We start from the raw sequence: 27,851 nt of genomic DNA on the forward strand, positions 1-27,851 counted from the left end.
CCTGCAACATTAGTTCACATATGATTCTTTTCCTTTGATTACCAACTTTAAAACATATATTCCAGATGTTAACTCTATTAGATAACTTTTATAAGTTATCCAATAATTTCCTATCTTATATGTCTATTCACCACCTTCAAGTGAAAATTACCACATTAAAAGCAATTTAAGAGTACAAGTGGAATTCGCATTTTTCTCCACAAATTACCCAAATTATTGTTTAGTAAAAAAAAAAAAAAGCCAACTCACACACAAAGGAAAACTCCACACACTAACTTTTAATGCATCCTTGCAAGAATACCATTAGTTTTCATTTCTACAAAGAAAAGGCTGCAAAGAAATTGAAACCTTTGGAATCCACTACAAAAACAGTAAGACTACCCAATATCTAAGTGTTACAGAGAGAGTAAAAATTGGTTTGGGCTTAAATTTCATGAGATGTTAGTGCCCTCTAGCGTGAAAACCATTATAAATCAGTTTTCATAGGTCTATGTTTATAATAAGTGTGACTGTTTCTAAAGTTGCTATTATTTACGAAATTCACTTTAGGTTGTAGTTTAATTCAGAACTATTACACGGTCTGCAAATAAATGGAGAAGGTAAGTGACAGGTAACTAAGTAATACCACATGACAAAATGGTATTACAGCATCTCATACTTAAGACCTCTTTGTCATGAAATAAAGTAATGCAAAAAGCTCTATCTCCAAGTGACCTAAACCAGGTATGTCAGATAAACAATCCTGGAAGGCAGGAAACTGCAATATTTAAATTAAAAAATATCCTCAAAAAAAGAAGTAACTTTAAAGTGTCATTGTAGGAATGCAATACAGAAAGGAGGGCAACCGAGAGGAAGCCACATTACAAATTTCAGTCAAACACTATAGCTTCTAGGTATTTTTGGGTATTAATACTCCCCATTTGAACTATGTTGAGCTGTACTTCTGCAGTTCAGAACAGCCATCCACATTCTGCCCTTTCTTGTTTTGTTTTTTAAAAAACTGATGGGAATGTCTCATTCACAGGACAGGATATGCTACATTTCACTTCAACATTGTATTCCCAGCCCATATACTATAATTAAGATTGTGTTTCCTCCACTAAAAATACACTTAACTGCATTTAGATTTTAGCTGGTACTATACTAACAGACCATACAAAGGGAAAAAAATACCTCATCTTTGGCTTGCGAGTGTCACTGCTGTCCTGTCCTTTCCTATCTCAATTACCCTTCAGATTGTCTCATGTGGAATATTTCCAAATGCTCAGCTCCCCAATGCCTCTTTCCTATACCCTTTTCATTTACTGAACTGAAAAGCAAGGAAATAAAACACTAACTGATGTGTCATAATTTTAATTTATGTAGTGACAGTAGAGGACAGAGGTATCACATCTCCAAAACGAGTTTCAGGCCCTCCACATGTTCAAATGGTACACTTGTCCCAATTTAATCTTCTTCTCTGCTGAAAAAAACCTACCCTTTAAAAACTTGTGGTTTTTAACCATTGTAATTATAAGGAAAATTGACACTTTGCACAATTTCATCATACACTTTGCACAATTCTCCTCATTCATCATGGCCCGTAATTGTATCATACAAAGCTCATCTTAAACTAAAGTTTATATATTTGACCCTTGTCTCACATATACTTCAATTGTTCCCCTTCCCCATATTAGTGGGGGGCATCAAGGGGGAGAACTGGGGAAAAAGTGCTTCTGACCAAGGACAAGTAAAAACTGAAGTTTGGGGGTTTTTTTGCAGAGGGATTTGGATGTTGCTATTTAAAAGAAATTATGCGTATTATATAAGCCTATGGAGCTGGCAGAGCAGCCTCAGATAAACAAGACTGAACTAATTCCTCTATAAGCAACAGGGTTGAAGCCCAGTTTCCTAATGATCAGTCTCACATAACCCATAGGCACCAAGACAGGCCCTAGTAACTTCCCCCCGCCATTTCCACATTCGCCTTCCCCCCCCATATCTCCTAGTGCACTATCATCTCAAGCCTTACCCTTATTCCCTTAACTTCACAGCTCCAGCCTGCTACCTGTTTCCTAAGCTATTATGAGTATGATGCAGTTTGCATCTGCCCACCCATTCTGAGTATTAGACAGGCACTTACTCCTGTACTGTCTGAACACAGCACACGCTCATTCACCTAACAGCAGGCTAAATGGCATTGGTGAGCCTGGCAACTATGTGATAGACTTTCCACCTTAGAGGACTGTACCTGGAGGGTACAGTAGTGGTGCACACTGATCCAAGTTTTCCTTTTCTACCCGGTTACTGCGACGAGAATTGTGAGAACTCTGTCCCTTAGTCAAGTATGGTTGAAATTGGCCACCATGCTGAGAAGAGGCTGCTATGAGGCACATAAAAGAAAAAAAAAAAATCCACCTTTCAAGATAAGTAGAAAAATCACTTAGAAAAACCCTGCATGCAAAGGAAACCGAGATTACAAAATATAACATCTACCAGTCAGGCTGTGTATCATAACAAAGCTGTCCACACAATGTTAATTTTGTACCCATTGCTGCATTACAATAGTATGTTTGAATACATTTATACTTTTTCCCACTTCATGGAGATACAGTAAGGGGCAGAATAAGTACTGAACTGCTATAAACTAGCATTTATCAACTGTAAAGTTCCAGAATTTGCAACACTTAAAATGTACTTTTGAAAGCTGCATTAGACATAAGAACATCACCACTCCCATAACAATGAAAAGTCACAGCAAAAGTTTTAGCCAGCGTATAATTTAAGACAAATATTGAAAAAAATCCTAACACTGGAATAATTAAATAATTTGCTTGCTATACTACCCTTCTGCTTAACACCAAAATAAGTAGTAAACAGAAATATCAAAGTGATCAACAGCAGAGCTGTTCAGAGCAACATAGCTGGATATGTGAAATGACTGTCACCACACTGCAATAGTGAGTTATACAGTTTTCACTGCATGCCCTGTATATCCAATTACAAAAACTGAATTACATTGAGTAATTTGAACTTCCACTCTGTTTCTCCTCTTCAATTTAATAAATGCCTTTGTGCTCAGAAATGCATTAAATGTGGTACTGAAAGTGTTTTATATGATGCATAAAATACTTAAGCATGCATTTATGCAAACCTGAAGCCTGGATACACTATGTGGTATTTTCCTACCTCTTCATGCCATGCATACTGTACAGTAAAAAGCAAATTAAAAATAGTGATAAAAAGATTCATCATACCCGAAGAATGAAAATGTCTAGACTAAGCAGGCTCTGCTGTCTTCAACGAGTCTGAGTTTTTCTGCAAATTCACCCAAGTCTGTATTTGATGATCATTCCATTGCAGTGACTGACCTATAAACCCCCAAAACGGAAGACAGCTCGGTGAGGATGAGCAAGGGCAACGTGCCCATGAAGCTCGGAATAATGCAGGGCGTGACTGACCACAGCTGTTGCAAAGAAGATGACTTTATCTCAGCACAAAGGGGACCAGAGGGTGGCCTTTGTTTTAGATAAATAGCTATGTCACTTGAGCAGATCATCTGACTGTATTAGAGTTGAGTGAATCAACCAGTGGTTAAATGTTTCTCCCTGAGTTCATTACGAAAAGTGAATGTCTCCCTGCGTTAGCTAGACCAGCACGGGGCGGGGGGGAGTGAGTACACGGCTCGGCCCAATGCAGAGTACAAAAATTAAACAACTAACAAAGGAATTTCAAAGAGAGCAACAGGCTTGAGTTGGCTTCAACTCACAAATTCCTTCCTGGCGACTGGGGACACCCAACATTGTGACAGTGAGCATATTGTAGAGACCAGTAACGGGGATCATGTTGGTACTGTGTTTGAACTGTGTATTGCAATTGCTGTATTTTCCTAAGTTTAACTCGCATTTGTATTGTGATTTCAGTATATTTCATATCACTCTGCTAAATCAGAAATCCTCTGTAGCATCAATATCTTCAAATAGTAATATTAATATTAAACATTACACCCTCCACGTATGGACTATCTAAAAGAACCTGGTCAGAGAGTATTGGACTCTGACAGGTGCCTAACAGGACACCTTAGCATGACTCCCTTCCACAGCAGAATCCAGGGATATTCTTGTCTCAGCTTGGATCAAACACTATCCCAAAAATATACTGTACAAACTGCATTTTAAAAGACAACCCTAAAATTACATTAAAAACTTCCAGTCCAGAACAGTACAAAAGCTTTGGGGAAACATAGCCACAGTACAATTTTATGAACAGCTCAAGAGTCATGATGACCAAGATCCTCTTTGTTCGTATTCATAACGTCAGTACAAAATGTCATTTGTTTTGATCATGGATCCCCATAAAGAATACAAGACTGCCTTGCATGGATTAATCACCAACTATGAATGCAAAGCCACTACCGAAGACTTTGGGGACCAAAGCACTGTAAGAACCAAAACATCAGTTCCAGATTCAGTCAACTTGAGCTCCTGATCTTGCAGAAACTCTCCCTGGTATTTTAACAAACGGTACAGAAAAAGCTCTTTCTTTCTAAACAAGGAACACAAGTGTATCAGACTTCACTGAATCTTCACTCCCCCATGCATAGTACAGCCTAGCTAGATTCAACTATTCCACAGCAGGACCTCAAGACACTTCAGTGAAACCTTGGAGCCACTGACTGAATTCTAATTCTGGATCTGAGCTCTTTGATTCTTAGTTAGAAGTGTATTTTTTCCAGCACTGCTTGACACCTTCTAAATTAACATTGCTTCTAACCACTGAACACAAGGTAGAAGGCTCAGTGAAACAGAAATTCAAGTTCTTTAAGCAACTGTCACATTCACCTAATATGCACCAAGTCGGATCCTTCTGTCTGGAAGTACTTTGTGAAACCACTTCAGTATCTTAGATGCCTCACTGCCCTTTTGATCAGAACTTGTTAAATACAAAATGGGCCAATTAATCTATAGTTCCTTACCATACAGGGCTACAAGAAAGAGCCTCTATTACAATTACTCATTTTGCACACTGTAATGCCTACCTTACATGAAGAACACCCAGAAATGCTCGTGGTTTTGGGTGTTGGGTTCCTGTGCACTTCCCCCCCTCAGTGGTTTGAGGTAAAATCTCTCTGCTAAAAATTCACAACAACATGGCCAAAATAAATCCAACAATACTAAAAATATGCCAATGTTGATGCTGACGCTTTAATGCATTCACCAGGTACTTTTTCCTTGATCTTTATAAGGCGTGCAGTTATAAAATACCTTTTAGTCTGATTCTTGTGTTTGGGGTTTTTTTTAGATTAATAGAATATGGATTATACTTCCTGTAAGATGACTACATAGATGTTGTGAGACTCGCTTTGGTAACGTGTTGCACCTTGAGCAAGTGGGGATACAGGGAATTCTGCTGACCCAACCCCCAGCACAGATGCCTCGCACACTGAGCACGCCTCTCGCTGGTCTCTATCAAGTTGGTAGGTGGAAGTTCTGGACGTTCCGCTGTACAGCAGTGCTGCGTGACCCTAGCTGCATACAAGCTGCCACACACCCGAAGTAACAGTTTGGAAGTGGTTCAAGGTGCCCCAGGGCGCCAAGGAAGACAAAGTGCCCTGGCAGGCAGGCACTACAGCCACCACAATGTGCAAGTACTCATGCCATCTGCCATCAGGGCAAGGGCCGATCACACTCAACATTTCTTCCCTGCAGTTTGGTGCACATGCACCTCAATACACCTAGAAGACCTGTGTACATAAGGACTGTGTTTTCAAAGGAACATACTACCCAATACTAAAGAAAAATCACCCGTTTGCCAGGCTGCATGTTGTCTGTTCTGCAACAGGAAAGATTCAGGAAGCACCACAAAGCTGCGCTGTGATAAACAAGAGTCATTACAGCTACTGCAGTGCGAAAAAATCCAAGGTAGTCTGAGCAGACTATCAGGCTTTTAATGCTCCTGACTTAAAGAGAAATGCATGGCCTCCTTCTCTTATCCCAGAAGCCACTAATCTTTATTAATTACTTCCCATTAGAACCTCTCAAAGTCCATAGGAGCTATGTACAGATAGGTAAAGCTAGAAACATGTCTAAGAGGCAAAAGCAGAGATAACTGCTAAAAACAAACAAACAAAACCTATAAACCAAAACACATTAAAAAAATACGAAACACACACACCAAAACAAAAAACAACACACAAAAAAGCCCCACAATTAAGCACAAAGTCAAAAAGGAATAGGCAACAGGACAAAGAATGTTCATCCAACTATAAAACTTCAGTTTTACACTCAACCCACCAAACCAAAAAAACCTCCAACTAGGTTACTACACTGTAAGAATAAAGACAGTATGTATACAGCATTAAAAAAGAAAAATGAAAGACACCTAAACACATGCTTTAATTCAGTTTTCAGTAAGCATGTTAATATTAGGAGGTAATATAAGATAGCAAAACTGATAAAAATAGAAACTTGCACAATAGAGATGAAATAAAAGCTCAAGCAACTTAATATAACCCCATCTTCCTGCAGGAAATTTATCATTGAAGATAATCATATCCCAGACCAAAAATTTCACATACTACAAAATCTCCAGTCAGATGCATATATCTTGGCAAAACATTCAATACGCTGCCAGTAGCGAACACTGAGATAAGAGACACTAGTAGAAGACATGCATGGGGGTAAAGAGATGACAAAAACAAAGATAAAGGAGCATAATATTAGAGTAGGAAGAGATTGCTAACAGTTATTAAATATGCAACACCAGTACAAATGTTAGAATGATATAACATTTGGAAATACAGGAAAGCAATATAATACAGGACAAATAATACTATCTGATGGACAGAAGAATGAAAAATGAAAGTCAGTCATTAAAGGATCATTTGGGTTGATCCCTGTAAAATTTCTGTTATGAATTTCAGCATATCAGTTTGAAATGACCACCACCAATGTTGTAAGCATGAAGTAGTCACATGAAATCAAGATGTCTGCATTAGTTACTACCTCCAAAACATTTCACAAGAGACCTTGATCCTGTACTCTATGCAGTGCTGGTCACCTGGCTTCCAAAAGATTTTTGAACAAAATATAAGCAGAGAAGGGCTTCCAGGTTCACTGAAGACTCTCTTGCAGACGTGGAAAGCAGGAGATGTCAGCTTGCTTACGCTAACAAACTGAAATCTGCATGAGGATACACTTGCCATGTTTAAATATCAGGAGGACAAACCAGGAGTATGAATAAAATGTAAATTTATGCTCAAAATCAGAGTGCAGCAATTGGGTTCTTGAACAGTTTCCAGAAAACAGTACTAAAAGCAAAAAAAACATAGCTGCTTAAGCTGGTACTAGACTCCTTCCTAAAAGAAATTGTGTCATATGGCGCCTGCATCAGCAGTATCACTAACTCAGTAACACAGACTCCTTTTTTCATTGGTTTGATTAGTCCTGCTGCAAACTCAAAGCACTTCTATATTCATACAACTCAACCACTCTAAGTTATGTCACACATCCACTCTTTCCCTAAGCATCTGTTGCACAACAGTCACAGTAGTATCAGCTGTTTAAGCTCCAAGATAAATGAAATTAGAATCCACAGAATAGCAACAAATTGAACAGAAAACCATTTTATTAGGTTTGACACTGAAGTTTTAAATAATAAAAAAAAGCTTCATTTAAATATGATCCTTAATTTAGATTCTCTTCTCTTACCCTAGGAAAGGCTTTACCTGGACAAACAATTAAGTGAAATTATTCTTCTTTAAGACACTACCCACAGGGTACTTTCACTATCACGTTCATATGCGCTCACATTCTGTACAACAAAATCATCTTATTGCTGCTTTTATACACCTCATTCTCTGACTTTGGGGACACGTGGGGAGAAAAAAAAAAAAAAAGAGAGAAGGCTAACATTAAGGTAATACATAGTAAGGCTGTGTCTCATTCATATCTTACTCAGTTTCCAGCTATCAAGATCCCTTCTTCATGGTGCTCCAGTACCCAGTGCTCTCCTCTTTAATCTCAAGAACTGGTACAACTCATAGGTTCCATTTCCTCAGTTGAGATAAAGAAAAAAAATCCTCAAAAATCCAGGAGAATTTCCTTCTCCAGGTCACAAGCTACTTGTTTAGCAAATCCTATTACAAAAATCAAACTATTAGCTCAGTTTATAATCAACTTGCAACAACAATAAAGAAGTTCAGCTCACAATGGAAGGTTTTTAAAATTAGTTACACAGAAATAGGAGGGAGATCCTTACCGTTCTGACTTCCACCATTCAAAAGCCAGCTATACTCAGTGGACTGACTCATAGCCAAGAGTTAACTGGTAGATACCGTAGCACAAGGCAACAAATCTTAGCACTAGCATTGGTACACAGCTGTGAGCAGTAGCAGATCCTGGCCCTCACACAATGCAGGCATGAATCAAGCAGAAGGAAAGAATCATTGCAGGCAACAAATGCAGTAAGCCAAAAATGTGAACATGTGTACATGCTATTTAAGTTTAGCCTGGGGTTGTAAGAGGTTTGCTTTCTTCTAACAAAAGGTCTCTCCAGCAGAGTTTGAGCATTCAGGGACAAAATGTAGGTTCACTAAGTAAATAACTTAATTGCACAAGTACTGAGGAAGTTTCTGCTCACAAAATGCTTACAAATTACCAGGTTCCCAGAGCTGCTTTCTTCAGAGATCACCTACAAGCCTCTACTCTGTTTTGTAGTTCTTCAAAAAGGACATTGCACAGAAGAATGTTTTATTTCTTTGGATCTGGCTATTATTTTACAATTGCTGTCAGAACAGACTGAACATCAAGTTATGATGTATGGATTTTTCCTCCCATACACCAAAAGAGTAAGGATTAGGGAACCAAATCATTTTAGCACAGAAAGTACATTGAGTTTTGCCATCCTCAGTCTCCCTCTCCAGAATTCAAGCCTACCAACAGTTTAGATTGTTTGAACAACATTTCTTCAAATACCTGAAAAAAATCCAGGCTTGCTCAGTCAGGAACTGGAGGAAGATCCCTCCTCACCCCAAACACACAAAACAGGAGAAATCATAACCTAGAGACATTGTTGAAAGATAGGAACTACTGATATTTCCATGAATAAGAGGTAAAAAGAAGGTAAAGAAAATAAATAGGAATAATTTAAACCAGAAGCAGATACTTTTAATTAATTAAGCAGTTCTATAAGATTATAACCTTTCCACAACTGGCTTTTCCAAGACCCCCACCACGTGGCCAGGTAGCTATCAGTTTTGTTTGCAAACAAGAGGAGTAGTAAATATTAATGTCACTTTGATTAACTGATGCTCAGTTTGCAAAATATTTTTGTTATGGGTTAGATGTGCAGGCACCATATCAGCAGAGCTAACAAAGGAAGAATACATCCATGGACAACATTCTGAACAGAGAAGCCATACGTAAGAGCATGCAACAGTGGAGCACTGAATGCTGCTAACATGAACTTCAGGATCCAAATATTCTTTTCAGAGGTACTTAGATCCACAGTTTTGCTTTGTTTCTGGATAATGCAAATAACGCATGAATAGGGAAGAATTATTATAGACCGCACATCAGCAACAGTATCACAACACGCTCCCTGTGAAAAGTCTCTAGAAGCTGCCTTTTATATTCTTAGTTTTAAATTCTTCAAATTTTTTCTTTTAAATAAGGCAATACTAAAACTTCCAGCAGAAGACAAACTTGAAGAAATTAATTTTAACAATCTACAGACAGACCCATGTGCGTGGCATACCTTCTCACAGAATAGAAAAAGTACTTCACAGGAAAAAGATTTGGGAAAAATATTTAAATAAAATTTTATGTGCAACTGCACACTTGCAAGTTCTGAAACAGAGATGACAACTGACAGCATGAGCTTTGTTACTGTCAATAGGCTACAGGAACTCTGTCACCAACAATCACCGCAACTCGTGCGCCAAAAGCACATGTTAGAAAAAAGTGATGAAAACTGAGACTGAGGATCTAGACTGAATATTCTGTTTAAACCTACACATCACACGTGAATATAAAGAAAACTCAAATATCCATGCAACTCATCCAATAATCTTCTGTAGACATTAAGTGCTAGAGTCAAAAACTGAACAGCCAAATCAAAACCAAGATGATCAAAACATGCTACGATAGATTTTTAACAAGCAAGAGATGACAAAATACCAATTGTTGCTGAGTAACAGCCTCCAAATCCACAGAATTAAAGACTCAGTACATACACCTGCCTCAACTGCACACTTTCTTTGTACAGCAAGACAAAAAAGATTTACATTTAGGGAAGAGAAGGCAAAACTCCTCCCACATTGAATGCCTGACTTTCTCATTCAAGAAGAAGAAAATACTGTTGAGAGAACATTTTACCATATTTTTTGTAAAGCCATTAATAGACAATGAGGATCCTTCTTGAACAAGACACACAGTATCTTAGTCTGTTTTAAAATGCAGCTTTCAGAGAGATGAGTACAGTCTTTATCAATAACACCTGTGGTGACATTTCAACAATGTTCTCTATAATTATTCTTTTTTTAACATCGTGCGTCAATATGGAAGTTTGCACCATTGCTATAGAAATGGTGCTAACTGGAAAAAATCTAACAGCGTATGAATTGCCTATATTTGGTATGATGACTATTATGTGGAACTACAATAGACATTTAGGGAAGAGAGCTGGATTTTCTGCCTGTGCCACTATCCCCTGCATTCATTTATGAAAGTGTGTCAAGCTCAGAGTATCCAACTTACAAGTAAACAATACACAAACCAGTTATTTATCCATCCAAGCATCCGCATCTTTCCTACATTTCTAACTCCCTTTGGAAGAACCTCAGTAAATCAGGCCACTAGTGAGAGAGCAGGTAAAGACCCAAATACCAATAGTTTAATATTAAATACTTTTCCTCACCCAAGACCAGTCAGTAACTGCTGACCACTAAAGCATCTGCCTAATAAAACATGATACAGAAACTGAGCAAATCCAAGTTAATTCACACAAATCCAGGACTTCAGCAAACCAAATGGATGTTGGCACCTTGTTTTAAATATTCAAGAACAACCAGATAAATCCACAGAGGATTTGTCAGCTGGCCCAACCAGATGTCAGTGGCCTGAAACTGGAGACCAAGCATATGTTCATTTCAACTGAAATAATTTAGAGCAAACATTTTCATGAAGGAGGATAGTATATTTTTAAGATGGTTTCAGACTTTTTTCTTGTTATCAAAACAGAAACTTGCAGTACATTGCAGGAAAATCCTGTCTCTTTAGATACTCAAGGCAGACAGGAACTTATTTGAAGGCCTGAAATTCTGGTATACCCACCTTACTTACCTTTACGCACTAACAACAAGTGGAATCACCAGGAAAACCTAAATGCAATTTCAGGTAAATGGACAGCATAAATGAGAGCCCTGCTGGAGCTATTTCTAAGCCATCTATCTACATTATTGATGAAAGGATCTGCACTAAAGAAGGAATGACATAATAAATATCTACAGAGTTTGTAGAACTTGTATAACTGGTGTAGAATACAATGTTTTCCAGACAACATCAAAAAGACACTGAGATGTAGCACAAGCATTAATTTGAAGGGCACAGCTGGCAAAGCACAAGAACCAACTATGCAAAAACATTTGTATACCTCTAATGGCAGCAAAGGCAAGCCTCAAGTTTTTGCTACAAAACAGGGGAAAAGACAAACTGCAGAGGAGAGATTAATGATAAAGTTCTTTACAGCACACGTGACAACTTTAAACTAACCAGGGACCAAGGAAAACAAATAATTTCTCAAATTACTTCCTAAGGAGGTAGAGGTGTGCTAATTTGTTTGTCAGCCATGCTTCGAATGAGGAATGCAAAAATCATTAACTGCTAAAAAAGTGCATATATCCTTTTGCGCTACACTGGACTTAGTGGCAATATGAAACAGTGGCGAAGAACACAAACCTGGACACAGTTTACTGGCATCAAAGAAGTAAAGGCAAAAGATGCACATTGTACACACAATGCTGATTGGCCTGCATGGTTAGACAGGCACAGAAAGGCTGTAGACACTTAAGCCAAGTGAGAACAGCTAAAGATGTTCAAAGCAGGGACAAGCATTTTCTTCCAGATCTCTCAGAAAGCATGCGGAATCCTGCAATTTTTATATGCCTCCAAGAGCATGGCAACTACTGACAAAATAACAGCACTTGCTGGTCTTTTCAGAATTTAGGGGTCAAATCCAGCTCATTTACCCCACACACAAAGATTACAGTATGCCTTCGATACAGTCTGTCAAGCAGGATTTTTAAGATTATTCCAGCACTATGAACTTAGCACAGTAAGTTCACAAGTGACATCCTATTCAAATTCTACTTGGATATTTGAGATATTCAGTGGATGACTGGATAATTATTACTCAAACATATCCTTCAGCTTATGAAATGCAGCTGTGTCCATTTCTGCCAAATCAATGGATGCATGCATTAAGAACTGATTTAAGTGCAGAGACGTGCAAGCTGGAAACTTGGGTCCAAAAGCAATGACAGAGAGACAGCCTGTACACAATATAGTTTCGATAGAGATTTGGAGGAGAATGGCGTTTTGAATGTAAATCTACTGTTTTACAGCAGGTAACACTATTTCTCCTAAGGAAATCATGCTGTTTAACAGTTCATTTAACTAAAAAGAAAGCTACAGTCATCTTTGTGGTAATCTTTTAACAGATAAAAAGTAAATTTGGAATGCTATAATGCAAGAAAGTCCACACCATGAAATGGCAGGGTATCACAATTAGGAATACAAAAACCATTATTATGTGACCATTCCATGATGTTAACTGTATCTTTAAAAAGCTCACAGACTGGCACCTTCCAAAAAAATCCACTATAAACTGCTACTTCAGTTAGTACTAACAGCTGAAATCTCTAATCTTAGCACACTGATTAGAAAACGCTTTTCTTTCCTTTCTAGGATCACCAAAACCATCACAGTGCTAAAACAGAGGAGTAGCGCAAATCTTGGGGAAATCACAATTAGAACAAAGGCGAAGATCCTCCGATCGTAAAACACCTACCAGGTAGGCTTTTCTGTTCTCTGGCAACTTCTGGTAGGAAACCTGGCAGGAGTTCTGTCCTAAATTTTGCAGAAAACTCTTTTTTTTTTTCCTCTGTAGAACAGAGAGGGGATCTTCTGGTCCACACTAATCAATAGCATTGGCTTACTCTTAAGCAACAGAGAGTAGCCATTCTGGACAAACCAATGAAAGCTAATCCTTCACCTCATCTAAATGAAAATATAACACTTCTCTGAGACCCTGTCATGCCCTGTATTGCTCCCTTGAGAGTTTTAGTTAAAAAAAAAATTCAGCCACTGAAATAAATACACAGCTTAGCCAAGACTAGCATTTTTGATGTCACGCAAGATTCACCTTGAGTAGGAGGAAAAACATGGAAAAAAAAAAAGGCCATGACTAATATAGAGAACTGAAAGGGTCTGAGGAACAGTTTTAAAATATTTGGAACCAGTAGCCTAAGTTACAATTTGGACAAGGATTTGATCCTACTTCGTCATTATTGACATTAAACCATCCTTGTCCTGTAGGTACAAGGAAATCTGTCAACATAAGAAATATACGTGGACAGTGCACACGAAACAGGGAGTAGCCTTGCTTGAAGCGACAAAAAAAAAATCCAGTGAATAGAAAGCTGTGCTGGGAAACAAACCAAGCTGGGAGAGCTGGACAAGGAACCCAGTTGCCAGCAGGACATTTTGTTGCCCTGCAGAGGCAGATCACAGCCCACAGGCTGTCAGCTGGAGAACCCTGTTGGGCAGAATCATGTGCTTTTAAGTTATGCACCATTTAAGCATTTTTAATGTCCGATTATTGTGAGTTTAAGACAAGTTACCTTATCACTGCAATACTGTGGAAAGGAGTGAATTTGATTCCTGGTTCAGAAATTGTGTAAATTTGCAATTCCAGAAGGTATTCTTTGATGACATACAAGATATATTAAAATACTTTACATTGCAGTATTTTCAAACAGTTCTACTAATAAACTGTCTTTGCTGTGCCCTGACTAGACGACCCCCAGGTGTGTCCCCCTAAAGTATGCCGATTCTATAATTTAAAGAAACCATGAAAGGCATTAACAACCTAATTAAAAGAGTGTATTAGGTTCAGAGAGAAAGAAGTATATCCAAATATACTGATCAAGCAGAATCAAACCGCACAATCTACTTCATTTCTTGCTCTGTTGATGATGTGAATTTTACGTCAATTTCTGAGATTCCAACAAGAGTGGATAAACATTATAAAAAAAGCTTGAGATCTGTCTGAACATGTTTGAATCTCTCCTTATTTCCTTCTAGGAAGATTTGGTAAAATTTGGCTTCAAGCCTCCAACAAAAACAGTTTACTTCATAATAAATACAAAGAAGATCCTGCAGAATAGTCACAGAAAGCTATTTTTAAATGCATCACTTCAAGCAATCAACTTGTGGCATAGGTATGTTCTCCTAGCTAGGAAAAGCAGCACTGTGAGGAACGCTCAGACAGCCCAGACGTAGATGTTATTCATGGGGCCTCTCCCCTTGAACATTAACGAGCACCAGAGGTAGATCATAGTCCATTTTGTCCCTCCTGAAAAGCCATCAGGGAAAGCAAGACTGCCAAACATGCATACACAGGTTCAGAGGCGAGTAGTCCCGTGGATGTCAGAATGAAAAATTAAGTGTATGGTGATGGAAGGCCATAATCCAGGAATAGGAAAGAAAAGCTGCCACTTATGTTGTGAGATAGAGTCCAGTGAGCAAGTAACAGCAAATCAGCTGGGTACCGCAGAGGGGCAGAAGGAAAGAGAGAATGCGCAAGCCCTGTCTGCATCCACTTCTCCTAGCCCTGCTACATCTGTGACAAAAGGTTTCATTGTGTTTTGATACCTGGTGACAGTGCAACACTTCATGGTGTCACCACCATGAGAGATTCAACTGATACTACCCATCAGAATTTGGAAAAACTGAACTACAAATAATTTGGTGAAAGAAATGAATACATGGATAAACTTTTCTACAGTTAAAAAAGAATATATATATTTTAACTACATAAATTCAGATGTTTCAGTGTTGTCTCAAAGCCAAGGTCATCCGTATTAGTGAATAATTTTCAAAAACAAAAGCGAACAACACACAAATTAGTAATTCATTTCCCCATTCTATACTACCAGGAAATGAGTTGCCTCTTACCTGCTAAAAGAAAGGCCAAAAAAGGCCAATACCTTGGCTGCATTTTGAAAATAATTTTTTAGTTAGTTTCATATTCAGCTTGCAAAATTGGGGAGGTCCATTTTGGTCATGAATGTTATTTAAACAGAAAGGAGAGTCAGCCACATCATAAATAGACTATTGGTACCTTACTGTTGAAATACCACTGAAGTCACCAGCCACAACATGGTTAGTGTGTTTTTGGCAGGTGGTATACTTTGGAAACAGCTTTATCATTTAAAAGCTAAGGGATTTTAATAAGCTACACAAACTTATCTTCCACTACCTCCAAGACAGAGAAAAACAACCTCAGCAAAACCAGCAAACATAGCTACCAATTTAAACACAATATTCATAGAGTGATTTACAGGATCTTTCCCATCTAAGTATCTAGTTTTTTCCACAAAAACCAGAGTAGAGTTTTCCAGCTGAGCTGCGTGTGGCTAATAAACACCATAAATCTGACAAAGCTATCGAATAGCAGGCAGTAGGGCTGCTCTACCACAGAGACTGCCGCATAAACCAGCTCCCTCACTGAGGAATGAAGCAAACTCAACACCAATTCACTCTAGGACCCAACTGCATGCTCAACCCAGCCCCCCAAAATAACACAATTTGCAAATGGCATCTCCAACCTAGGCAAGACCACTTTTTCTCTTCCAAAATATGTTTTCTTATTTTGAGGATTGTTATGTTAAAAAACGTCGGCCTCCTCTGCATTAGAGAAGATGCCAACTATGAATTCCAAAAGATTGCTATTTTCTTCCTGTAAGCAAAGCACTTCTACTAACATTAGGAAAACCATAAATAGAGAAGAAGCCGCAAAGAAGTACTGATCAGCTAGTCTAATGATAAGATCATAGAAACACACCCTGTTGCCCTAGGAAAAAAAAGATATCCAATTCCATTAATGACCTGGAATGTAACAGGGAAAGATGACACCAGAGAAAGAGACCAGCAACAAAAACTTCAGTTGCTGAAGCCCAGCACCTCTCCTCATCTTCCCTCCCTCACAAGTAAAAGCAAGAAGATATCCACGACATTCAGTACCAGTCCACACAGAAATCTAACACCTAAAAGCAACACAGAAACTCCAGCATATCCCAAGACAGCAAGGGAAGCCTGTCCTTTTTCCTGTTCCCTGGAGAGATCTCACTTCTGTCCATGTCCTTTAGCTCCATTACTGCCTGATTCTGTTTTCCACTTAAGACTATCAGTTCATAGACAGAGGGAAAGAAAAAGTATGTAAAACCATGGATTTTTTCTAACTCATGAAAATAAGGGCTAGCTTTTTTTGAAAAAATAGGTACAGCAGTAATAATTACTTAAACCCCTTAACTTTTCTACAATATACCTTTGTTTACAAATGAGGGATTTAACAAAAGTTTTGTGGGCGCAACAGCTTAGCAAGACATCTTTCATATTAGCTACTTGCATTATTTATCAAACAAGCTTCCCTTTTTAGCAGTATCGCTTAACACAGGCTAACTATATTTCTACGTCTATCTAACCTAGCACAACACAAATACGACACACCTCTGAATTATCATATTACTATATAGATCTGCACAACAGATTTCACATTTTCCTACGCTATCCTTTATAAAGGGCTTTTTGGCCTCAGCAATACCCTTTCAATTAATGTCTTTATTGTCTTATAACTAAGTTATAAAGTTCAGATCAAGAATTATTCCTCAACAAAACTCTGTTCAGCCTCAAATCATTAGCATATATACCTTTGTTACTGTAAGTCTAAATTTGTTTAAGAATTCATACCCATTTTGCATATATTCACTTTGGACTTTTAACAAGCACATGCTCCAAGCGTACAACTCTGCTTCCACACCCGTGAGCTTTTCAGTATTCTCCCCTAAGCTAATCAAATTGAACAGGGAAGGCACACCATTTCACAGGACAAAAAAAAAACCACAAGATTTTTGGTAAGTTTCTCTAGATGCCCTGGCATAACGTCACCTTAAACACTCTAAAACTTTGCATTGTACATACAAAAAAAAATAATGTGGGATCATGTAACGACAAATACACACAAGTACTTCTGTTCTCTCTCCTAGTCATATGGCATTCATTACCAAAAAGAGAAGAAACTAAAGTTTAAGATTGCTGGTGTCTAACAGAATTTTTAGACACGTCTTCAACAAAACGAAGTCCCTGAATGCTGGCTTATACACAGATTTGTATGAATACTTCTTTTAAGAGAAGTTAAACTACCTTATCCGAAACATGAACTAGGTCATAATGAAGAAGCCTTTCCACCACTAAGACAGCTTCAGAAAGGAGTCAAGATACTTTTCAGAAGTATTAAACACAAGTCACAGCATGAAATACAGTTTGAGTTCAGTCATCACATAGACCCTATCCGCAGTAAAAAAAAAAAAAGTGTCAGCAAGTTAATTAAATACAAGGGCAAGCCATTACATGCAGACACTGAGGAAGCACTATCTGCAAGCAGGTCCTAAAGCACACTATCTGCTTATGAAAAGCTGCCATTCTTCAAAGGTAAAAAAAAGCAAACTGTATCTCAAAAGTAGTTTTTCCGCTTCTTTAACATCACTTTAATATGCCTTCAACTTTATAAAACACTGTACGTCCGGCACCCACCTCAAGTCAAAACAGTATCAAGCTTGCCTTTTTGTTTGATCTCCTGACTACAATTTGGTTAACATAATTTTCCTCTCCAAATTCCTTTAGAAGTATTCTGGGTGGACACTTCGAATGCTTTAATAGGTATTGTCAGTATAGCTAAACAACTTACAACCATAAAATAACTTTCTGCCAGCATACCCAGATCTACACAAGGGCTTTACACAGTATAAAAAAACCACCAAAGAATCACAGTTTCATACTGCGATTAGATGTGGTACTACTATATTTGCAATGAAGACCTTGTCCAACGTAACACAATACATACTTGTTTAAAAGCACCATTAAAAGTTACCTATTACTGTGACTGGAAATGCTGTATGCTAGACTAGATCAGAAAAAGTTTTGTCCACTAGTAAGGAGAAAAGCACTTTTAGCAAGACATATCACTAAGAATGCCAAAATCTATTATCAAAGTGTTACCTGGCGAAAACTGTTCAAAATAAATCCAAAATAGGCCCAGACTGGGGGGGCGGAGGAGGGAAGAGGATTAGAAGAAATTATGTATCACCATGGCAATTGACCAGCATAGGGTGGCTAGCCAAGCACTTTTCAAACAGGAAGCAGCAAAAACATTTCTACTACAGAGGGACAATTGCTATTATCATATAAATAAAATAGAAAACAGTTTCATTAGAAACTGCACACCTGACACCATCCATGCATGGCATATTAAAAAGTAATAATAATAAAGCCTTATGCCCACGTAATATTTATCCTCGTCCTATCTTAAGGCAGACCTGCAAGGCCCAGGTTTTATCTGCCCTAACAAACATGTCAAGTTTCAGGCTGCTCACCGTTTACCACATTCATGGTTCTCAGAAGCACAGGGTTAGTGCATAGCTAAGAAGAAATCTTGCTAAGCCTTCAGTAATTTTGCACTTTAAGCTCCAGAAGATACTTGAGGATTACATCAACTGCATAGAAGGACTGAACTCAATCGATTCTACTCTTCTTATATATTATTCCTTTCCAAAATGCCTGTTGGTATATTTCCATAAAAGTCTGATCAATAGGAATATCACAATTATTTAAAGGTACTTACCAGACAAGCCTGACAACTAACACCCAAACAAATCGGTCAGTGACTATTATTCTAAAAATAAATGAGGTAGCCACCACTACTCAGGTATACTTACCAATAAAGCACATGGGAAAACTGGCTGGTAATCAAAGACAAAGATGTTGGCAGAGTGGTCTGGACTTGCTAGCAACAGCAGCACAGTTCAGGTGCCCTTTAACCACACAGAGAAAGTTAATTATGTGACAGAGTATGAGAGGAAATACAAAGATTATGAGTCATCCACTTAACCATACACTTTATCAATGCACCTCATGATATTAGAGTTACTAATTAGTGACAGCACTAAACAGTGATGCATTAAGGGGAGAGAGAGTAGTGCAAATCTTTGGGCCATTTTTTCTTTTATTGATTTAGCATTTCAAATAATTTATGTGCATTTTGAAATCCAAAATGTACACCTAAAACTATGCGATGCTACCAGCATTATAACACATCACACAACTAAGTTGACTGCCGATGCTTTTGGAATCTCCAAATACTTCACAGGCTTCTAGGTAAGTTTTTGCTTGATCAGACAAATGGCTGTATTACCAAGTTTCCAGTAACACCATCATCATTCCCAACTCACTCCACCAGCCTACTGTAAAAGATGCAACGACTGTTAAGTTTAGCTCTGTGCAAAAGGAATTTTCAGAAATGTCACAAGGATCCTATAGTGCCTCAAATATTTCTGCATCAAATCTGAAACCAGGAAGTTTTTCCGAAGTTCCCGGATTTGCAAACCCAGCTAGGGATTCAAGATAGACTTGAGCTTGTGCTCTAATACCAGAAATCAGCACTCCACAAGCTCAGCTATAACCAAAGGAACAACTGATCCACTTAATTGATTTCAGCTGGTTTATGGGAACTCCACCTTTGTCATTGCCAGTCATCTCCACCACTAATTGCTTTTTTGCATTTCTTTCTCTGCCATGACATCAGAGCAAGATTTTGTACAGCTGAAGAATAAACAGTTTGGCGGAACTATCAAAATGAAAAATAAGGCAAGGGGGAAAAAAAAAAAACCACCAAACTTAATTTCTTAGCTGCATAAGTTCCCTGATGCAGTTCACTCTACTAGTATTTCTGCCAAAACAGCGTGAGAAGTGAGCAGTCAATAAATAAGCTGCCCCACTGCGTGTGGGGTCACAACCTAATTCAATTACAAACCAACTTAAATTAGTTACAACTGTGGAGGACCCCAACCTTATCAAACAAGTAACAGAACTCAACAGCAATTAGAAGATCAAACTAACAACTTGGTAGCAGAACAAGTGGACTAAGAACACAAGCTTTTAAAGAGTTTATAAATTTCAGTTTTACATGGAACTAACAAGTCACTAGTCCACCTGTGCTTAGATGCCTCTTCAGATACAAATTCAGACATGAAGCTTACAAAGAAAAACTTCATAAATTGAGACTTTCAGCTTTTCATCAGAGGCTTCTGCCTGCCTATACATTAATCTGAAAAGGTTGTATCACAGCAGAAATTGTGCTTTGTACTAGTCCTGTTTATTCATTTATTGGTCCAACTCCAGTCACTCTGTGACATTATACCACCCATTCTAAATTCTAAATGAAAATATAATACTATAGTTTAGACAATTATCCCAAACCCTGGGCACCTTAATAATGTGATAAAAGCAATCCAATTTACAAACTGCATTAAGATCACTTTTTCAGGATCTCTGCCAGTTTTATCTAGCCACTATTTTCTAAAATATACACCTTCAACTTTTTATAAGATCAATATTCTTCCCCAGCACGATCAATCTGAGCCTGTCTCAATGAGGAGAGCAAATTCCATTGTCTCAAAGCTGTCCCTTAATGAATAATGAGGGAGGCACAAATCAAACAGCTTTTAATGCCACACTGCTACAACAACAGTCAGAGAGCTGACAGCCAGTCCTAGGCCACTTCAGACTTAATTGATTGCTGCCAATACCACAGCTCCATTAGCAGAAAAAGTAGTAACACATACATATCCCAAAGCATCAGTGCCACTGACTCCCATTGATACCGCTCCAAAGCCAGTAAAGCCTTCTGCACCACATTTTGCCTCCAAATCACTTTAAAATGGAGTTACAGCATGAAAGCCAGCATATCTCAAACTTCTTTGCAACCCCCATTATGCATTTCTTCTCTGCCACTCGGAGCACTTCAGCCCTCAGACAGCCTACGGACATACAGTACAAGCAGTACAAGTGAAAAGATTCATGAGCTCCAAGAAATCACTAAATCAGGCCAACCACTTTTTGGCAGAGGACCCCATAGCAAGCTTAACAATCAGTCTCCCTCTCTGCCATTTCAGCTTATCCCCAGGCATGCTGTTCTTTCTTCCTTAACTGACACAGGCTCTCCCCAAGTTGTGTTTCATTACTTGCACTAGGAACTGCTATAATGATCTAAAACCAATGGGAGGAAGGGCAGAGGCGACTTCCAGCCAAATTCCAGTCAGCTCTAATCAGGTTAGGAGGTCTCAATCTTCTAGTCAAAGACTTAGAAAACTCCTTCTACTGCTTCAATATGATTGCTAACAACAACTAATAAACTAGAGTCACCAGAGGGCACTAACACTTCTACCTAATGGCAAATGCACTCCTTCAATTAGGAAGGCTGATAATTATATCCACATCATCATGTATATTTTATCTGGACTGAACTTCAGCCAGCTTGTTTTAATCCATGTTCAAATCTCAACTACATGCTGATGAGGGACTGAGCTCCATTAACTGTTGTGGTCACACTTGCAATATATGGGGGAGACTTTGTGTCTCCCCAGATAGACCAGGCAAAATAGGGCAGGCACATGCCTCTCCCACTTCACTTGCAATCTAAAGCTTACATGGCCTATGAAACATATTTGTATGTATACATATAAACGAAATTCTGAAACAGGCATGGAGAACAGGTCACAAGTCTGACACCTCAAAGAAACAGAATAAATAACTACTCTTAAGAGTTTGCACCAAGATGAATCCTACCATAGGGGACTGCAAGCAATATCTGCCTCCAAGAGAAAAAAGGGGGGAGCTTCAATTTAACCATCAAGCAGCAACAGATGCATTGCTCTCTCAAATTTGGCATCAAATCAACTGCCATATTACATGCTTAATCCTTAACAAAGGAGGCTGCTCTTTACCACTGAGAAATAAGCAGGTTTTTAAACCACAAATATGATGCATATGAGGGGCTGACAAGAGCATCTCTTGATATTCTGACCAAGCAGCTCTTGAGTCTCTCGGTGTCAGGCAGAGAGGTGCACTGCAGCACACCCAAAGGTTTTCTGGAGCAGGAAACCTTGACTTGTTGATGCACCCAATACAGTCACAAAGAGCCAAAACACAGCCTGACTGGTGCAGCCCGATGGAAATAAGGGCAAAGCATCTGGGACCTGCAAGGTACACAGCTTCTTTCTTCCCAGCATTATTGCCCTACAGTTCTACCTAAACCATCATTCTTGTAGTCGGGACTGTAAGACAACAGAGTCAGGGGAAGGAAAAGGGAATCCTATCCTTACTTATGGGTAGGCACACAATAATTATGGAGACCGTCACTCCTCTGCACTGAAGTTACAGCCATAGAAAAAGTCACACTGACAATAAAGCTGGGACAGCAAGGATTCTGAGAGCATTGTCAAGGCATCTCCATGGGTTCAAGGAAGACACCATGTGTGCCATATGACAGTCTACAACCCATCCGGAAACCTGCAAGAAAAGTTTAGTCTGAAAAGACTAGCTGTGAGTGCACTCGAGCATGGCACGCCTCAGAACAGTGAGCCCAAGAGAGTAAACATTAACCTTTTAAGCATGCCAGGAACATTGTATTTTAAAAATACTTAGAACTGACCCACTAGATTTCCCAGTATTTTATTTTGCTATAGTATAAGATTCAAAGGTCAGTTTTTCTAGACAAACTCTCCTATAAACTGAAATACAGACAGGAAACAGTCTCTCTTCCTCGACCAGCAAGCAGGTTCAATGACCATCATTTATACCACGCTCACTTTTGAAAGTCAGGGCAAGAAGCTCCAATGTTCAGAACATACCATGCTGCTGAATACATCCTCCCCTTCTGTGACTTTGGGCCACCCTCTCCTTTTTCCCCCCTACCTTCTCCACTTTACGCAGCTCCTCCTGACTGCACAGAGCTGCTGGCACCAGCTTAGTCCAGTGACTGGACTGCCACTGCAGCAGCAAGAGTTGCAAGAGCTCTGTCTGACACCCCACAACTGCCTTGCTCCAGCTCTGATTTCAGATATCCCCTTTCTGCTTGGCAGAATACTGGGTGATAACAGCTTGCCCACAAGAAGGATTCCAATGCCATTTTCCCTGGAGTCCTGTGAGGCCTTTAAGGATCTTTGCACAGGAAAGAGAGTTGCAGTCACACGTCTGCACATTCTAGGGTACTAAGCATACAGAGCATCTACTTAAAACACCTAACTGTAACACCAAGACTATCTTGTTTCAGCAGTCTTTTAAGGTGATTAGTTCATAAATAGACAAAATGTGAAGCCCACAAAGCTTCTGTTCTTGCAATAAATACTATGCATGCACAAATATTAAAAGAAGATTTCTACTGCAGCAGTCCAGGGTATTTAAATGTAAAGGTTATTAACAGAAATGTTTTCTCATTATTTTGAAAATGCATTTTTAAGTATTTTTCTAACAACGGCTGTAAAACAACATTCAAATCAGAAATATACCATGCCTTTGACCTCTTATACTTTGACAAAATGCAACCAATTACACTCCCCGCCCTTAAAGGAAGTTTTCAACTCAACTTTATTTATTGAACGAAAGGAGGAGCCCAAATGACTCAGCTCCAAACAAATATAAAGGAAGAGATTAATTCCTAATCTCAGTGAAAAAAAAAAAAAGGGGGGGGGGGGGAGAAACTGTTTAAGATAGGTGTGTCCTTATAAATTCTAAGACATGTCAAGCAGAACATTAGTACACTAAGATTTCATTAGCTTTCTGAAGTCTGAAACACATTTATTACAAACATAGCCAATTTTAAAATCAAAGTTGACACAAGTAACTTAAAGAGTTAGCCTTGTATCTTCATTCTTGTTCACTGCTGCTGGGCAGCATTGAGATCAATAAAATATCTAAACATCGGGATTTTCAATCTACACAGTCACCAGCAAGATAGAAGTGTGGAAGGGAAAAGATCTCTCCAAAAATTCTGCGCAAAGGCAGGTTTCAGAGGAAAAAAAAAAAAAACACAAAAAAAACCCAAACAACTGATAGTAAACAGGATAACCTCGTGAACAGGGTGGGTTTGTGGTTTTTTTGTTTTGTTTTGTTTTCCTCCATTAGACTGAGGAATCAAACAATTCTCATCAAAATCCAGCAAAATAAACTACAAGGCAGAATATTTCACAAGGGGGCTAACAGACTCCAAGTGACTGCTGCAGAGCTTCCACATGTATTTGCAAGTGACTGCTCATCCCCCATCTCAGCCATGCCACAATAGCATTTCAGTGCAGAATACATCTCCAGCCTTGTTGGGAGGAATATTTAATTTCAGACTAGCAGGAGTGCTTCTTTACATACAGTTCAAACTCTAAATACAGATGTCACCAGAGGGCACTCTTTCAATTCAAGTGGCCTAGCTTTAGCAAACTTCTGAGTAAGGCTGCAGACAACCCACATGCAGGGATGCGCAGAGGCTATACAAAGCCGTAATGGTTTTGCTTCTGCAAAAGATTTCCCTTAAAAAAAAAAAAAACCACCAAATAACAAAACCACCAAACATAAATGAAATTTAATTATTTATCCCAGAAACGTGAAATATTTTTCAGAGTAACTAGAGGCACTGCTAGTAAAGATCACAAGCAATTATCAACTTCTGTACTATGCTATACTGTGGTATTTGATGGTACCAATTCACTCAAGCAGTTTTAGCACCCGTGTGGATGATATCAGTTTTCAGAAGCAAGGCCCAAGCCAGTACAGCTCATGTAGAGGTGCCTGTGGAAGTCCTCTGGCTATATTATCATAGATACTAAACCTTACAATAACACATGAAAAAATGCATCTATATTGTAAAACTCTGGGAAACTATATATTTCTCTACTCCTCACTGTTCTATATTTGATGGTGTTTTAAGAGGGTCAAAAATTAAACCATTTGCATAATGATAACACAAAAGTATCAGCAGTGTCAGTAGTTTTCAACCTTTGGTCCATGTATTATTTCTAATAACCTGCTAAGATCTAATAAGGATTAAAAAAAAAAAAAAACACAACTGGTGAGTTGAAGTTCATTAAACAATAATATGCACAACCACTAAAAAACACAATAGGTCTATATATCAAAAAAGGTCACAAACCACTGTTTGATGTGAATAGAAAGTTAAGCCCATTTTGCTTAGAAACAAAACACCACCACAATACTACTAAAATCAAGTCAGCTGCATAGGCAGGCAGTGATAAGAAAAAAAAGAAAATAATCATTGTGCATCCTATGACATTTTCCAGTCTTGAGAGAAACTCAAAGACCGTAGGCCTACAAACCATTTTATTGCCTGCTTATCCACCTCTCCCATTTGAAAAGAAATAGCCTCCATCTCTTCTAGCTATCTCTGATAGCAAATCCCCTTAGTTCAGCATAGGAACAGAAGGGGTGGGGTGAAGAGAATAAGACCTGTGCAAAGGCACCTTTTGTCAGCACAGGGATCTCTCAAATAGCTAAATATATCCACAGAATTTCACCAGGCCAGTAACTACTATTTAAACACACAGGCACAAGTTACTTCTAACTATTACCTATCATCACCACTCATCTTAGTTTAAAATATATCTATATAATTGCTTTTCCATCATCTGCTGCCAGGAAAGAAGTATGCCAAACGCTCCTGATGTCAAATAAACAGCATCTATTTGTCTACCCTCTACAGCAGATCTGTCTACTGCAAGGCAACGCACTCAGTGAACTTACCCCGTTTTATATAAAAGAAACGCTACAGCGGCTGGATACCCTGAATCCCCCTCCCACCCCCGCCCATGTGCTCTGACCCAGCCCGGGGTCGTGCTGCCCTACACCTCAGGTCACGGTAACTGGGCCCCACTCAACGCGAAGGTGCCCCAGCTCCCCCGGGGAAGGGCTGGCTGGATAGCGGTATCTCACAGCCACAGCCACAACCACCGCGCCACCCCCCTCCGCCCCGGCCTCCCTCAGGCCCCACCGCGGCGCAGAGCCCGGTGACCCACGCGGGAACACGGCTCTGCCCGTGCCCACACACGCATACAAACAGCTCCCTCCCCCGGGGCCTCTCCAGACGGCAAAGGGGGGCAGCTTCCCCCCATCCAGGCCACAGCCTGCTCTCCGGCCCCTCACGCAGGTGGCGTGGGGGGAATAAACGACCAGAGGGGCCTCGCTCCACAGCCACGCACCCCTCCATCTTGCAGCAAGGCCGGGGGGCCCAGGCAGCGCCCTCGCCCTACACACGCGCAGACAGGCTCACACACAGCCACACGCACCCCGCGCACACTGACAGGGGAGAGGGCGCTGCCGAGCCGCCGGCCCGGCCCCGCCGCCGGCCCGCGGGGGACAGCGCCCCGTTCCGCGGCGCCCCTGTGAGGAGCCGGGCGACAGGTGGGCGGCGGAGCGCGCGGCTCCGTCGAGAGCCGGCCGGCGGCGGGGTGACGGGTGGGGGCCGGGACCCTCCCCGGATCTGGGAGGGGACCGCCCGCCTCCAATCCCCGGCCGGCAGCCCTTCGGGGCCCGGCGTGCGAGCCGGGGTTAAGCCTCCTTTCTCTCCTCCTCCGAGGAGCCGGACAATAAGCCCCGCCGCGGCTCCCCGCGGAGGCGGGCGCCGGCCGCGCGGCTCCCTCCTCCTCTTCCTTCTCCTCCCCGCGACAGCCCAGCTCACCTGCGAGAGGGGGGGTGGATGGATGGATGGATGAGCGGGGGCGGGCGAGGACGGGGAAGCCGCTCCGGCTGCTGGAAGGGCTGCCGGGCTCCCCTCCGCCCGCGGTCGCTCGGCGCCGCTCACCGCCTCCGGGCCGCGCTGGTGCGGGGAGCCGGCAGCGCCGCCACACACGCGCGCGCACGCACACACTCACTCACTATCTCACACACACACACACACACATACACGCGCGCGGGGGGGGGGGGGGGGGGGGGGGCGGGATGCCCGCCGCCACCCGCGCGTGCGCGCCGAGCCCCCGTGTCCCGCCTCCTCCCCTGTGGCCGAGCGCCGGTGCCGGGCGGGGACTGCGCAGGCGCTGCCTGCACGCGGGGTGCTGGGCCCGCCGCCGCGCAACCGCCGCGCAACGGCGCCCAGCCGTCCAACGGCCGCCCGGGCGCGCGCGCGCGGCGGAGGGGGCGTGCCCCACGCCCGCGCTGGTTGCCATAGCGACGGGGGCGGGGCGGTCTCGTTCTGAGGCGCGTCCTCCCCCCTCCCCCCCCCAGCCCGGCGCTGCCTCCGCAGCGGGCGGGGGCCCCGGGCTCGGCCCCGTCACGGGGCGGGCGGCCCCGCTGCGCCCCCGTCGGGCCGGCTCACAGCCCCCCCGCCGCCGCCGCCGCTGCTGCTTCCCGCTGCCGACGGCTGTCCCAAGCGCTGGGTGCGGGGCGGCAGCCGTACGCCCCCACCGGCGGTGAAAACGAGGGGGAAGCGGAGGCCGGGAAAGACGAAGAGCTCTCTGGGAGGCGCCGCTCCCCTGCTTAGGAAAGACAACTGGGGCAAGGAAAGGGACTGGCTCAAAAAAAAAAAAAAAAAAGCATTACATTGCTAAAAAATCCATTCATTTAGAAGGGACGCAGCGCAAGGACTTTCTAGATTTTTCTCTGCTCCCACAATCGTTGGGACGTGATTAGTTTACAAGAGGAAAGCAGGGCCTTCAAGGTGTTTGCATCGTTTCAGGAGCGAAGGCTCTCAGAAAACCA

At 40.9% G+C, this 27,851-nt stretch overlaps 1 protein-coding gene across 8 annotated transcripts in view; it reads right to left on the reverse strand.

Annotated features, from left to right (window-relative positions):
* RALGPS2 (Ral GEF with PH domain and SH3 binding motif 2) overlaps positions 1–27,022 on the reverse strand; it is a 133,246-nt gene extending 106,224 nt beyond the window's left edge. For 3 of the 8 annotated variants that reach the window (XM_082314099.1, XM_082314098.1, XM_082314103.1), the window contains exon 1: positions 26,836–26,918. The gene's annotated coding sequence lies outside the window, so the exon portion shown is untranslated. Of the gene's footprint in view, positions 1–2,230; positions 2,331–19,033; positions 19,116–26,356; positions 26,396–26,835 lie in introns of those variants that run through there. The other 5 variants (XM_082314100.1, XM_082314102.1, XM_082314097.1 and 2 more) reach the window with 5 other exon arrangements.
* Positions 27,023–27,851: the final 829 nt, after the last annotated feature.

Source organism: Platalea leucorodia (assembly GCF_965183815.1).
Source record: "Platalea leucorodia genome assembly, chromosome: 5".
NCBI classification, from domain to species: Eukaryota; Metazoa; Chordata; class Aves; order Pelecaniformes; family Threskiornithidae; genus Platalea; species Platalea leucorodia.